The sequence below is a fragment of the Pleurodeles waltl genome, chromosome 2_1 (genome assembly GCF_031143425.1).
Source record: "Pleurodeles waltl isolate 20211129_DDA chromosome 2_1, aPleWal1.hap1.20221129, whole genome shotgun sequence".
NCBI lineage: Eukaryota > Metazoa > Chordata > Amphibia > Caudata > Salamandridae > Pleurodeles > Pleurodeles waltl.
The window spans coordinates 895,172,979-895,188,127 of NC_090438.1; the positions used below are offsets into that span (position 1 = coordinate 895,172,979).

Below are 15,149 nucleotides of genomic sequence, written 5' to 3' on the forward strand. Positions count from 1 at the left end.
ACTAGTAAACAAAGACTGCATGAAGGGCGGTATCACTCCAAACAACAGTCTGTAGCATGCTAACAGAGTCAGATCCAACTTCTTTGAAACAAAAGTGTACCTTCCCCATGGTGGTGGAAGCATTAAATATGAGATGCAAGATAAACTTCTTGCCAAGCCTAAACCATCCATTTTTATACATATGTGGCACCCTTAAGGTAAGCTCTATATGACCCATGTGGCAGAGTATTGTGTATTTAAAAGACAGGACATGTACTTGTACGTTTTACATGTCCTGGTAGTGAAAAACTCCCAAATTAATTTTCAATTCTGAAAGGCTTATCTCTCTCATAGGATAATATTGGGATTATCTTAATACATTTTATACATGTACTTCACAATCTAGAAGAGATTTGTTTGTCAAGTTTGGAGTTTCACTGTACTCATGATTTAAAATCACATCCTATGGTGAAGTCAGATTATAATGTGCAGTTCTGCAAATGCCACTTTTAGAAAGCTGGCATTTTCTTACTTTGGCCGTTTGATGCCTACTGCCTGCCTCCAATAGTCACCTGGGGTGGGGTGACATATGGGCTTGTGCATTTCCTCTAGACGGCCACACACAAGTATAGCTTAGGTGTGACTTATGGACCATTCACCTCCAGATGGGCCATCCTGGGCAGGATGGGAGGGAGGGAATGACACACCTGAATGGACAGGGTCCTGCCCTAAACAAAGGACTGCATACCAACTTGTAGTAAGTCTGGAGCGAGGGCAGGAAGGGAGGGTTTCTGTGCACTTCAAAGATGTTACTTTGAGGTGCCTCCCACTTAAAATGACAACTAGCTATTCGTACTGGACCTCTGACACCATAAACTAAGGATAGTTCTGGATCTGTGGATACTCTTCCAGGAATAAGTATTGCTGTGCTGCTACAAAATCTGCCACTCTGCTGAGCTGATACTCTGCTGGACTCCTGCTTTGCTGAGCTGACCATCTGACTTCTGGCCTGGTAGTGAGAAGGACTGGACCTGCATCTCTAAATCCCAGCAGCAAAGTGACTCCAAGTGCTTGCCTTCTGTTATCTGAGGTCTTAGGGACCCAAAAGACTTCCAACTCACTTGCTACAGCACATGGGCCAACCCCTCAACCAACCAACTCCTGAGCCCCAAGAGGCCCCTATACAGTCCTGGGCCCTTAGAAGTGCTTTTTGGCTGCTGAAATCAAGCTTATGGGCTTTTCATGCTGCAAACAGGCCTGCTCGCACTAGAATCGTGCCGCGCACAGGAAGAACCAGTGTGAGTTCTGTGCGTTCATCTCTTCCCACAGCAAATATGGCCACTCACAATGCGAATCTCCAGCCCCCCGACCCAAGACGGCCAGCCGACACTTTGTGCCCACAGACCACCACCAACGCTGCTCTCCTTGCTCCCAGCGAACTTCTTCCCCACGAACGAGGCTCTTGGCCCAATTATTGAAAAGGGGGATCTTTCTTGCCACACATGTGCTGCCTGCTGGGGACTCGGCGTCCCACAATGCATCGGACCTCCAAAGGAGGCGGAGCCTAGGCGCGAGCGCTACATAGCGCATTGCATTCCCCCGCAACGCGGGGATCTTTCTTGCCACACTGGTGCTGCCTGCTGGGGACTCGGCATCCCACAACGCATCGGACCTCCAAAGGGGGCAGAGCCTAGGCGCTAGCGCTGCATAGAGCATCATGCCCCCGCAACACAGGTATCTTTCTTGCCACACCTGTGCTGCCTGCTGGGGACTCGGCGTCCCACAATACATCGGACCTCCAAAGAGAGCGGAGCCTAGGCGCGAGCGCTACATAGCGCATCGTGCCCCCACTGCAACACAGGACATGCGTGGGCCGCGCCCGGGAGAAGCCCGTCAGAAACCGGAAGAGCCTGGGCCAGGCTACATCTCTTGGGCCAGAGGTAGCCGCTTTCTTGTTTAATTCTTCAACTGTTTTTGTATATACTTACCAGCTCCTTCGTTAACTTCTATAAGATGGGAAAGCACAAATCGCAAGGCAGTTCTGCGGTGGCAGCTACATCATCTTAAATTCCCAAGTCTTGAAAAATTCCAAAAAGACTAACAAATTGCGCTAATAATAAATGTATACTTTAATCGAGGAAGTGGAATCACTGCTAAATGGGAAAGAGAGGCAAGTTTCCAAAGAACAATCCAGAGTCCCCTCTTCATCTTTTTTGTACCTAGAGTACCAAAAAGACCCACTGCAGTGGGCTCCATAGACCCTGCCCCAAACTTGGTATTTAAAACCGGCCGGGTGGTGTAGTCGACCAAGTGGCTCCAAGTAAAGACCTTCCCCAAACTGCAGCTATGGGTGTTGCTGATGGAAGCAATACAGTCCATGACACAGCCTGTTCAAATCGTTTCTCTATCCTAGAAGACCTCAATCCAAATATAGAAAAATATCCCCCCAATTTCAACTTACGAATGTCTGCTAGTCAGCCTATGGGTGAAAATTTTCAGGCAGAAGTGGTCAATCTAATTGTAGATCTAAAGCAAGAGATAAAGGTCCTTAATCGGATGTTGACTGATGCTCTTACTTTACTTCACCCGGAGGCCATAAAGAGGGTTGTGGTGTCGGCGGATAGGGGAAGTTTTAAATCCCCTCTACCAAGAGCCAAGGATGAAAGTAAGGAATCTGACTTGGGGGCTGGAAAATTATCATCTAGTGAAGGCCCATTTGTGGGTCATATAGAAATCCCTAGAGCATCCAGCTACAGTAACTGTATCCCCCAGTTTAGCCCTCATACAGGAGATCTACGGAATACTACCATCAGGCAACGTACAGGGAAAATCCATAACCATAAATATGGTATTCTATATATATATGTACAATGTTCAGAAACTACCATCAAACTCATATGAAGACAGCCTTTCATTAACAAATATGGCTATCCATTGGATTAGACACGTCAGGAATTGTGCTTCTATTATTCATTCAGATGTTATCCTTGGGAAAGCATCATATGGGCAAAACAGGCCATGTGGATACAGTTGAGTTAGTATTAGCAACTCCTGACTTGGTTTATGGCCTGTTATCTATAGATGCACGAAACCCACTATGGAATAGATCGAATATCATTCTCCAACAAAATTGTCCTTCTGGGGATATCTCTGCTAAGGAACCAGTGGCCAATACGGGAAATGGGGTGGCCAGCATGGGATTTTCTGAGCTACCTACTCTCATCCCATTGGCCCTTTCTTTGGATATTCCTCAGAGGGAGTGTGAGACCTTGGCTAAGCGGTTTAAAACTCCATTCAAAAGACTAGGTTCAAATCCATCAGAAACTGATTGACTCAAAGAAGAACTAGCTCTGTGGAATACTGATTTATTGTATGAGGGTGGGAACTCATTTAAGAACAAGGAGCACGGTTTCCAGGGGTCATGCCAGAGGGTTGGCACACTGGAACAGAATCCAGGTATACAGGATGATGTATTATCCTCGCTTTTGGTGTCTTATTTGGGGGGTCTCCAATGATCCTAGGCCTGTCCACCCTACTGTAATTTCCTGGAATATAGCTGGTTTATGGAACAAGATTGATGATCCAGACTGGGGCTCCCTTATTGATTCTTGTAGCATTTGCCTCTTCCAGGAAACCTGGGCCACTACAAACATACACAGGAAAGGGTTTACATCATTTTGCAAAGAGGCCATCCCCTCATCTGCAGGGAGGGCAGGAGGGGGTCTTATTACATGGATAAAGATAGCCAAGGTAAGGGAAGTGAAGGAAATCACTATTAATTCTCCTGACATTCTGTCTGTTTCAATCAAATTAAAGCCGGGTCCCACACTTTTGTGTTTAAATCTTTACAGTAGGCCAGGTCCCCCTAATAAAACCTCAGAAACTATATCCTTGCTAAAAACTCTTGTAGTTGAGTTACTCCCTTCACATTTCCTTATTATAGCTGCCGATTTTAATGCTTTATTAGAGCCCAATTTACTTTTTGCAGAGCTAGCTCAGGAAGAGGATGAAATAAGGTGAATTCCATCCTTTCATACGCTGACAAAAAAGTTCAAATCTAATCTGAGGGTGCGGAAGGTTATCGAGTTAATGCTGTCACATGGTCTACGGCTAAGAAACGGGTGTTTTCCTTCAGACATTCCAGCATGTTCTACGTTCTCTAGAGGGTCCTATAGTAGCTTGATCGAATATTTCCTTATTGATATCAGGATATGGCATGAAATTGAGGATGCTAAATTGGGATATCATCACTACAGCGATCATTTCCCCCTTTTGTTGGACTGGGACAGGTCGTTTGTTGAGGTCGAACCAACAAATCAAGCTGAGAGAGCTATGTCTGTCCTGGAGGTAGCTAGTAACCAGCATGCATTAAGATGGTAGACCTTTAAGAACAAAGGTGCATTGCAAGCCCAACTGTCTTATCTGGTTTTGAGGTACGCAGTTACGAACACTTATCCTGCCGATAGGACAATGGCTAAACACACCAAGTTTTTTGCTTCTCTGAATGCTCTTTTTATTAGAGAAAATAAGGTAAGGGGAGGCTCAGACCAGTTAAATCGAATCCATGGTTCAACAATGCTTGCAGGAGAGCCAAAAGTGCCCTTCTGGAAGCACTTAAACTATGGGATAGACCTGCTATAATAATGGGAAGGCGTGATTACGCAGAGGTAATCAAGTTTAGCAAGGCGCAGTGGGCAGAGGACATATGGCAAGAACTGTTGGCAGCTGCCAGGGATTCAAACACAAGGCGTTTATGGACCCTAGTTTCTAATGAAGGAAGAAACTCTAGCCCTAGGCCTGATTGCCATATTCCTCCAAACACCTGGGTCTCCTATTTTACCAAACTCTATAGCCAGGATTTAAATTCTATAGTGGGTGCAGAGGAGGAAATTGTGGTGGGGATTGATTGGGTAGATGCTACTCACTATGAAAGAAACTGGGACACCTGTTAGGGCCCTAAAACTAGGGAAGGCTCTGGGATTAGACGGGATTCCATCTGATTTATACAAGTCTGACCTAATATTTTGGGGCCCTTATATTAATAAGGTTTCAAATGCTATCTTGGAGACCAACATCCTTCCTCATTGGTGTAAGGGTGCAATAATTGTCCCCATTTATAAAAAAGGGGACAAATCGGCCACAGGGAATTATAGACCGATGAGCCTCCTAGACAACCTCCAAAAAATCTTTTCTTTTCAGGTGTTCGGAAGGCTTAGAATTTGGATCGAAGAAAATGGGGCCTTAAAGTCATTTTCAGGCGGGCTTTAGGCAGGGGACGGCTACGATGGACTAGGTCTTTCGCTTTCTCACAATAAAATGGAATGTGGCGGCGGACCTGGACAGTGGCAGGCTCTTTGTTGCCTTTGTTGATCTTAGATCTGCTTTTGACCTTGTCTCCCATCCTAAGTTGTGGGAGACTTTGGCCAAAATTGAAGTTCTGGGTTCATTGCTACAGTTGATTAGGGAACAGTACACAGATAGCTTTGTCAGAGTAAGGTGGGGAAGGGATGGAGAGCTATTTGATGAGTTTCCCCTTCAGAAAGGCATTAGACAGGGATGTGTGTTAGCTCCAACCCTTTTCTGGCTTTTTATAAATTCACGTATTCCATATTTGCTTGATACCCAAAATGATGGTCCGAAATTGGGTGGTATCAAGACACCATGCCTTCTGTTTGCTGATGACACCCTGCTCTTATCCCGAACTGCCTCTGGATTATCTTGGCTTTTGGAAAAATTCTCAGATTTTTGCAAGGACTACAGCCTACAAATAAACTGCACCAAAACGAAATGTATGATATTTGGTGACCCAAAATGTAGGCTAAAGAAAAAAATAGTCCTCGATGGTGAGGTCCTTGAATGTGTCAGTGATTTTGAATATTTGGGAATCAGGTTAGGCAACTCCCAAAACTGGACATCACACCTGTCAAAATTCGTTATGTCCCTGAAACAAAAGACAGGAGGCATTTTGAGATTTGCGGCTAAAACGTCCGCCTTTTCCATCACACCTGCAATGGATATTTATAAATTGCAAGCTAGAGCAAGCATTCTATATGGCGCCGAGCTCTGGGGGCATGTTAAGCTCCATGATATAGGAAGAGCTGAAAATCTTTTTATTAAAGCCCTGTTAAAGGTTCCATCTAGTTCTCCAACCTTGCCCATCCCAATGGACCTAAATCTGCACTCAATAATGGATCTTTCAGCTTAGCGACCGCTCCAATATTGGATTTGGATTTGGTCCTCAGTAGCTTTAGATCCTTATAGGACCTGGTTAACAGCGCTTTTACGAGATCCTCAGGTTGATAAAATCCCTTGGTGCAAGTATGTCAAAAGGGTTTTTTAAAACTCGGGCTGGGGTCATACTGGGCGGACCCATTGCACCTTCCAAAAAATGCGTCCCAGATGTTGAAAGACGCATACTGGGAAAATGTACACATGTTAACTCTAGCAGCTGTCCCGTCGAGTAGTATGACAGACAGCTTCTTATCTTTCAAGTGTCACTATGAGTTTGAGCATTTTGTAGACACTATTACACACCCAGTGGTGCATGCACTTTATCTAAGACTTAGACTGGGATCTTTACCAGTGCATGATCTTACCACTAGATGGAAGCAATCTACTAGCTCGTCACATTCTTGCCCGATGGCATGTAACACTAGAGAAACTATTAGTCACCTTCTATTTTACTTGGATAAGACCCCTTTGTAAGACATTGGGAATCAGAGACCACCATTCAGCCCTTAGGATTTGTAGTACAAATACCCATGGGCTGGTGGCGTGTGCTGTGGCAAAGTTTTTAGCAGCTATCTGGCAGCATAGAGCAGGTTTCATAAATTGATATAATATGTACTTAAGGGTTAGCGAATGCGTTTTCGATTGCTATTATTTTAATTTCTAGATTTGAATACATGCTTTTATTATATTAAACCTTTTAACATTGAGAGGAGACTCATAGGTTCTGAGAACTTTTATATGTATTTTCCCAAGTCTTATCTTGTGTTCTTTGTTTGAGAATCTAATTTTGGTCCATCACCTAGTATAGACTCTCAAAATGATAAGTGAACCAGCAATACTTATTCCCGCTATAGACTTTTGGGTGGGATTTCTACATTCTGGATATTGAAAACGTGAAATGTTTTTTAGCTTGAAGATCCCACCATTTTTACTGTGATTATTTATTATTCCCTTTTTTACATACGTTCTTGTTTCTGTATTTGTTGCTTCTATGATACATGTGCCGAAATAAAGCTTGAATTGAGAATTGAGAAGGTAAATCTTCAGCGGGACTGGCCTGGGACTGTGTCTGACCCGTCATCCATCATGGCCGGCATGGACTGTTGGATTTAACCCAGTCTACCTCTACCATAAGCCTCTGGTTGGCGATTTATACTTCTAATCACTATATTGCATTTTAATCTTTAAAAATACGTATCTCAACTTCTACCTTATTGATTTTGTTATTTAGGTCTTGTTCTGTTAATAAAAATAGAATCTATTTTCCTAAACAGGTGAGGTATATTTTTGTGCGATATTTTCACTGTTTTACTGTTTGAAGTGTTGCATAAATACTTTACTCATTGCCTCTTAAGTTAATCATGAAAACTTTGTGCCAAGCTACCAGAGTGTGAGCACAGGTTAATTATAGTGTGTATCTAAGTTACCCTGACTACAACTGTGGTTCCGGCTTGGACAGGGTGCATACCTCTGCCAACTAGAAACCCAATGTCAGACGAAAGCCATAGGCTAACTTCTCTAATCATGTGCATGGATAGGAAGAGCACACTATTACAACATGTCACTATTTGAGAGACCAAAACCACACATACGAAACCTGCTCTCATTCAACAACAGCCTTGATCATTGAACATCAAATAACTTCCATTTGAAAGTAATCAAAACTCTGGATGAATCCATCAAGTAACATGCCAAATAGGCCACTCATGCATTACAGTCCCAATGCACTGTCACCTGTATACAAGTCAATGAGAGAAGATTCATATTTGTTTCTGCTAAGAAACACTTCTTTCTTCCCACTCACACATTTGTAATCGAAGGGCAAGTTTCACAACTTGTGGATGAAACTCTCCCCCAGAGCTTCATATCTGCCTACTTGAAAATGTTTCAAACAAGATGTGAATTGAAACGTTGAAATCAGCAATGGGATTGCCCCATGAATTAACCACACTGCTGATGGCATCTTAGGTACTGTAATAGCCAGCTTTTCTAATTGTTCGATATTTAACATTGTATAAGTGGTGTCTTTCTTCACCATTAGTTGTTGTCTGTGTGTTAAATTGAAAGGCAAAACAATGTTGTTGTGTTCAGTTGCTTCCAGGGCATGCAGTTTGATTTTAAAACCTGTAGTGTCCAGCTCAACTGCATAATCGAGCTAAGCTTATTCTAAGAAAGACATGTAATTTTGTGTGCTATCAATTGCAGATGATACAATGTTATTCAGAGTTTAAAAGGATTTGACAATGGATTCATTCCATTATCAAAAACAGGCAATGCTTTTTCCAAATTGGCCGGATCAATTTTCCTTATTTGAGCAGCAGCTTGATGTACTGGATGTAAGCAGCTTTGAAAACCCTTTGAGGAGTTTAAAAAATGTGCATTGCAACCATTTGTGTCTACTGGCCACATTAACCACCCATTTGGACCTAAAAGTGTAGAGTTGTATGAATCATTCTGTACCGTATTATTCAGCTGTTCTGTTAATTTACAAACTGTTGCCAATTATCAAAACAAGCAATAGAGGGAATGATAGGCAAATGCATTTCTTTAATTTTAGCTAGACACAATCAAGTATTTTGCTGCACTGTTTTGTGCAGGAAAATCATCCATATTGGAATCAAACAAACTCTAAATAAGGTATCTCTGCCCTGCACTTGTCAATTTTATTTTCCACAAACTCATTTTAAATCAATGGTTTCCTTTCAATAGTCATAGCTTTTTACTGCCAGATAGGAAAAAATGAGTCTGAATGATTACTTTTGTCTAGGTCAGTATATATGTCTTTGCTTGTGAAGGGGTTAGTTTATAAAAGTAAGGCACTGGATCTAAGGTATTATGACCAGAGAAATATTCCAAATATGTGTTTTGAAGCTACCCAGTTATGAAGGTGGGCATTATTCCCATTGTGTGCAATTGAAAACTTTACTTGGAGTACTAGTTCTATGTAAGTAGTGAGAGGTATAGTGATGGTAACAATACATTTCACCATAATTAGCAGGATTCATGAACAAGTCCTCACTTTCAAATAGGGAATAATATTTAAGCTCAGACAGCATAGATGTGACAGTCTTAATGTTCCTATCATCAGAAATAAAACCTGGGGTAATCACATCATCCATGGCACCTTAAATATATAAGGAATCTGCAAAGTTGCTGCAGGACCAAAAATATCATATGGGACTTTATCCCAAACAATTCCATCAGGGGCTGGAAAAGCAGAAATGTTCACAACGGACAGGTCTCTTTGCACTTTAGATGAAGATGAATGAGGTTTCAACACCTCAGCTACCAGTTCTACAGCAGAGCATTCTGGGAGATAGTGTCCATTTATAAGCAAGAATAAAACAGTCACAAATCCAATTTAAATGATTAGAGAAAGCAATTAAATGGTAATCTAAGTATAGGACCATGGAGGGATCAGATAAATGTGTTTTCAACTAGCAAAGACAATCATGTTCACCATGTAGTGAACTATGCGAGGAATCAGAAAAAAAGTGGTCAACGAAAAACTAGAGGCAGTCTGTGTAAATACAGGGGCCTCAGTCGGTGAAACAAAACTGCTAGACACCGCCAGAAGTGGTTCATCATAAACAACTCTGTTGTTCGGAGTATCAGTAGAAAACTGTAGACTAACATCTAATGTACGTCTAGTGTTTGCAGCGGTAACAGTAATCAACAAGAGTTAATTCTCTGCCTTCCCCAACTGAAGGTAAACTAGTATTTTTCAATATTTGTAGCGTTATTTCCTGTAGGGTAGTGAAAGGAGTCAGCAAGCTGACCAGGAGTCCTTATAGCTTCCTGTGTAGAATGGGCCACATGATGCAATTTTACTTGATCAACTGAGACAAATCTTTTGTCTTGACAACAAGGAAGCAGTGGCAAAATCACAGTTCTGGTACCTTGAATCCCGAGGAATGGCACCAGTGCACGGTATGATGGGCCAAATTTTTCTTCACTGCAGTTTTCTCTTAAACTAGATCTCCAGCTTGGAATCCAGCCTGAAGATGCTGTTTTCTCCTTTATTCTTTCAGTGGCAGAATGCTTGGAAAGTTCACTTGTGTGCTTATCTCATAAGTCTTGTAGTTCCTGTAGTAAAGAAAGAAAAATGTTCATTTATGTCAAAAGGCATGTCTGCCAATACTGCACCAGGATTGTCGAGATCTGGAACGTACATCTGGATGCCAAAGAGGACCTCGTAGGGCGTCTGGCCATCAAAAGATTGTCTTGGCACATTATTTAATTCTCTCTGGACTCCACACAAGTGATGGATCCAACTACAAACTGAACCTAATATTCTAGTTGTTAAGAATTTGTTTTAAGTCACTGTTCTTCCACTCTACAATCAAATTTTCAACAGGATGAAATGGGAGGGAATAGTGCACAGCAACACCCAGGGTTCCCATACTATCCTTGTAAACCTTAGGGGCAAAAGCAGGGCTCTGGTCCGAGTGGAATGCAGCTACTGCATATTTCCCCACTAAGACATGCAAATCTCTAATAACAATTTGAGCATCAGCCCATCGCTGTGGTCGCACCCGTAGAAATCTAGAGCAAGATTGTACAGCAAGTAGAACAAATTTCAATTCACCATCTGAATTTAGAGGTTCGCAATGATCAAGATACACACATTTAAGCAGGTTAATTGAAACTTAGAGGGGTGTCTGTGGTAGGCGAGCAATGGTGGAACTTTTAATTTGTTTACAAATGGCACAGTTCAGGACATATATATATATTTGCTTCTTTGTACAGACCTTGCCACCAAAAGCACTTCTGCAGTAGAGAAACGGTGGCTGCCACACTTAGATGAGCAGATGCTACACCCTCATGAGCAGCTACTATTAATTCTAGCCTGCGGGCCTGTCTGGGTATGACACGATCACCCATCCCGGGGATGCTAGCAAAAGGAATCGCTATGCAGCGCAATGATCGGAAGAGAAATGCAACGCGGAGGAGGCAGAGACGTGGAGGAGGCAGAGAGGCTTCAAAGGGAAGGAAATGTATTTTCCTTCCCTTTGAAGTCTCTCTCTGCGTTTTGGCAGCCGGATTGTAAAGCAATCCGGCTGTCAAAACGCCCACTAGACACCAGGGATGTCTTTTTGCAAAATGAAACTGGCATAAGGGAGCGACCCCTTAGGCAAGGGTCGCTCCCCTATGGGGCAAATTATATTTAGGCCCTTTCTGCCCCCTTTGGGGGGAGATTGGCCTATTTTTATGAGGCCAATCTGACCCCAAGGGGGGCAGAAACCACTAGACACCAGGGAGTTTTTTTGTTTTGTTCGTTTTTCACGTAAGGGGAGCGAACCCTTAGGCAAGGGTAGTTCCCCTGAGGGGCAAATTTATTTTAGGCCATTTCTGGCCCCCATGGGGGCAGATCAGCCTATTTTAATTACGCCGATCTGCCCCAAAGGGCGGCAGAAACCACTAGGCGCCGGGGTTTTTTTTTGTTGCTGTTGTTTTACAGATGGGGAGCGTCTCCTTAGGCAAGGGTCGCTCCCCTGAAGGGGCAAATTGTATTTAGGCCATTTCTGCCTGCTTTGGGGGCAGATCGGCCGATTTTAGGTCAATCTGCCCCCAAGGGGGGCAGAAACCACTAGGCACCAGGGATCTTTTTTTTGCGCTGTCACGCAAGGGGAGCGACCTTGTAGGCAAGGGTCGCTCCCTGGGGGGCGTGGGGGGGCAAATTTATTTTAGGCCATTTCTGCCCCCCCTGGGGGCAGATCGGCCTATTGTTATTAGCCGATCTGCCCCCGGGGGGGGCAGAAACCTCTAGGCGCCAGGGCAATTGTTTTTTTTTTTGTTTTGTTTTGTTTGTTTTTTTAGAGATGGGGAGCGACCCCTTAGGCAAGGGTCGCTCCCCTGGAGGGGCAAATTGTATTTAGGCCGTTTCTGCCCGCTTTGGGGGCAGATTGGCAGATTTTAAGTCAATCTGCCCCCAAGGGGGGCAGAAACCACTAGGCACCAGGGATCTTTTATTGTGCGCCGTCACGCAAGGGGAGCGACCCCGTAGGCAAGGGCCGCTCCCGGGGGGGGAGGGGGTGATGGGGCAAATTTATTTTAGGCCATTTCTGCCCCCCCTATTGTTGTTAGGCGATCTGCCCCCGGGGTGCAGAAACCTCTAGGCGCTGGGGATCTTTTTTTTTTTTTGCGCCATCACGCAAGTGGAGCGACCCCGTAGGCAAGGGTCGCTCCGGGGGGGGGGGGGGGCAAATTTATTTTAGGCCATTTCTGCCCCCCTGGGGCCGGCTGAGCTAGAGGCCAAAATCCACAGGTAGACACTTAGCAAAAAACACCTCTGTTTTCTGTGAAAAAATGTGATGTGTCCACGTTGTGTTTTGGGCCCTTTCCTTTCGTGGGCGCTATGCCCACCCACACAAGTGAGGTACCATTTTTATCAGGAGACTTGGGGGAACGCTGGGTGGAAGGACATTTGGGGCTCCTCTCAGATTCCAGAACTTTCTGTCACCGAAATGAGAGGAAAAAGTGTTTTTTTGGCCAAATTTTGAGGTTTGCAAAGGATTCTGGGTAACAGAACCTGGTCAGAGCCTCACAAGTCACCCCATCTTGGATTCCCCTAGGTATCAAGTTTTCAGAAATGTGCTGGTTTGCTAGGTTTCCCTAGGTGCCGGCTGAGCTAGAGGCCAAAATCCACAGGTAGGCACTGTTTTCTGTGAAAAAAGTGATGTGTCCATGTTGTGTTTTGGGCCATTTCCTTTCGTGGGCTATGCCCACCCACACAAGTGAGGTACCATTTTTATCGGGAGACTTGGGGGAACGCTGGGTGAAAGCAAATTTGTGGCTCCACTCAGATTCCAGAACTTTCTGTCACCTAAATGTGAGGAAAATGTGTTTTTTAGCCAAATTTTGAGGTTTGCAAAGGATTCGGCATACCAGAACCTGGTCAGAGCCCCACAAGTCACCCCATCTTGGATTCCCCTAGGTCTCTAGTTTTCAAAAATGCACAGGTTTGGTAGGTTTCCCTAGGTACCGGCTGAGCTTGGGGCCAAAATCTACAGGTAGGCACTTGGCAAAAAACACCTCTGTTTTCTGTAAAAAAAATGGGATGTGTCCACGTTGTGTTTTGGTCCATTTCCTTTCGTGGGCGCTAGGCCTACCCACACAAGTGAGGTACCATTTTTATCGGGAGACTTGGGGGAACGCTGGGTGGAAGGAAATTTGTGGCTCCTCTCAGATTCCAGAACTTTCTGTCACCGAAATGTGAGGAAAATTTGTGTTTTTAGCCAAATTTTGAGGTTTGCAAAGGATTCTGGGTAGCAGAACCTGGTCAGAGACCCACAAGTCACCCCATCTTGGATTCCCCTAGGTATCTAGTTTTCAAAAATGCACAGATCTGGTAGGGGTCCCTAGGTGCCGGCTGAGCTAGGGGCCAAAATCTACAGGTAGGCACTTTGCAAAAAACACCTCTGTTTTCTGTAAAAAAAATGGGATGTGTCCAAGTTGTGTTTTGGGCCATTTTCTTTCGTGGGCGCTAGGCCTACCCGCACAAGTGAGGTACCATTTGTATCGGGAGACTTGGGGGAACGCTGGGTGGAAGGAGATTTGTGGCTCCTCTCAGATTCCAGAACTTTCTGTCACCGAAAATGTGAGGAAAATGTGTTTTTTTAGCCAAATTTTGAGGTTTGCAAAGGATTCTGGGAAACAGAACCTGGTCAGAGCCCCACAAGTCACCCCATCTTGGATTCCCCTAGGTCTCTAGTTTTCAAAAATGCGCAGGTTTGGTAGGTTTCCCTAGGTGTCGGCTGAGCTAGGGGCCAAAATCTACAGGTAGGCACTTGGCATAAAACATCTCTGTTTTCTGTAAAAAAATGTGATGTGTCCACGTTGCGTTTTGGGGCATTTCCTGTCGCGGGCTCTAGGCCTACCCACAGAAGTGAGGTATCATTTTTATCGGGAGACTTGGGGGAACGCTGGGTGGAAGGAAATGTGTGGCTTCTCTCAGATTCCAGAACTTTCTGTCACCGAAATGTGAGGAAAATTTGTTTTTTTAGCCAAATTTTGAGGTTTGCAAAGGATTCTGGGTAATAGAACCTGGTCAGAGCCCCACAAGTCACCCCATCTTGGATTCCCCTAGGTCTCTAGTTTTCATAAATGCACAGGTTTGGTAGGTTTCCCTAGGTGCCGGCTGAGCTAGAGGCCAAAATCTACAGGTAGGCACTTTGCAAAAAACACCTCTGTTTTCTTTCAAAAAATGTGATGTGTCCACGTTGCGTTTTGGGGCATTTCCTGTCACGGGCGCTAGGTCTACCCACACAAGTGAGGTATCATTTTTATCGGGAGACTTGGGGGAACACTGGATGGAAGGAAATTTGTGGCTCCTCTCTGATTCCAGAACTTTCTGTCACCAAAATGTGAGGAAAATGTGTTTTTTAACCAAATTTTTAGGTTTGCAAAGGATTCTGGGTAACAGAACCTGGTCAGAGCCCCACAAGTCACCCCATCTTGGATTCCCCTAGGTCTCTAGTTTTCAAAAATGCACAGGTTTGGTAGGTTTCCCTAGGTGCCGGCTGTGCTAGGGGCCAAAATCTACAGGTAGGCACTTGGCAAAAAACACCTCTGTTTTCTGTAAAAAAATGGGATGTGTCCACGTTGTGTTTTGGGCCATTTCCTGTCGCGGGCGCTAGGCCTACCCACACAAGTGAGGTATCATTTTTATCGGGAGACTTGGGGGAACATAGAATAGCAAAACAAGTGTTATTGCCCCTAGTCTTTCTCTACATTTTTTCCTTCCAAATATAAGAGAGTGTGTAAATAAGACGTCTATTTGAGAAATGCCCTGTAATTCACATGCTAGTATGGGCACCCCGGAATTCAGAGATGTGCAAATAACCACTGCTCCTCAACACTTTATCCTGTGCCCATTTTGGAATTACAAAGGTTTTCTTGATAGCTATTTTTTACTCTTTATATTTCATCAAATTAAT

The 15,149-nt window shown here is 44.0% G+C and overlaps 1 long non-coding RNA gene across 1 annotated transcript in view; it reads right to left on the bottom strand.

Annotated features, from left to right (window-relative positions):
* The window catches only part of LOC138269759 (uncharacterized), a 78,581-nt gene extending 68,393 nt beyond the window's left edge, over window positions 1-10,188 (bottom strand). Inside the window, exon 1 of the long non-coding RNA XR_011200242.1 lies at window positions 10,110-10,188. This is a non-coding gene — a long non-coding RNA (uncharacterized lncRNA). The remainder of the gene's footprint in view (window positions 1-10,109) is intronic.
* Between the last annotated feature and the right edge of the window lie 4,961 nt (window positions 10,189-15,149).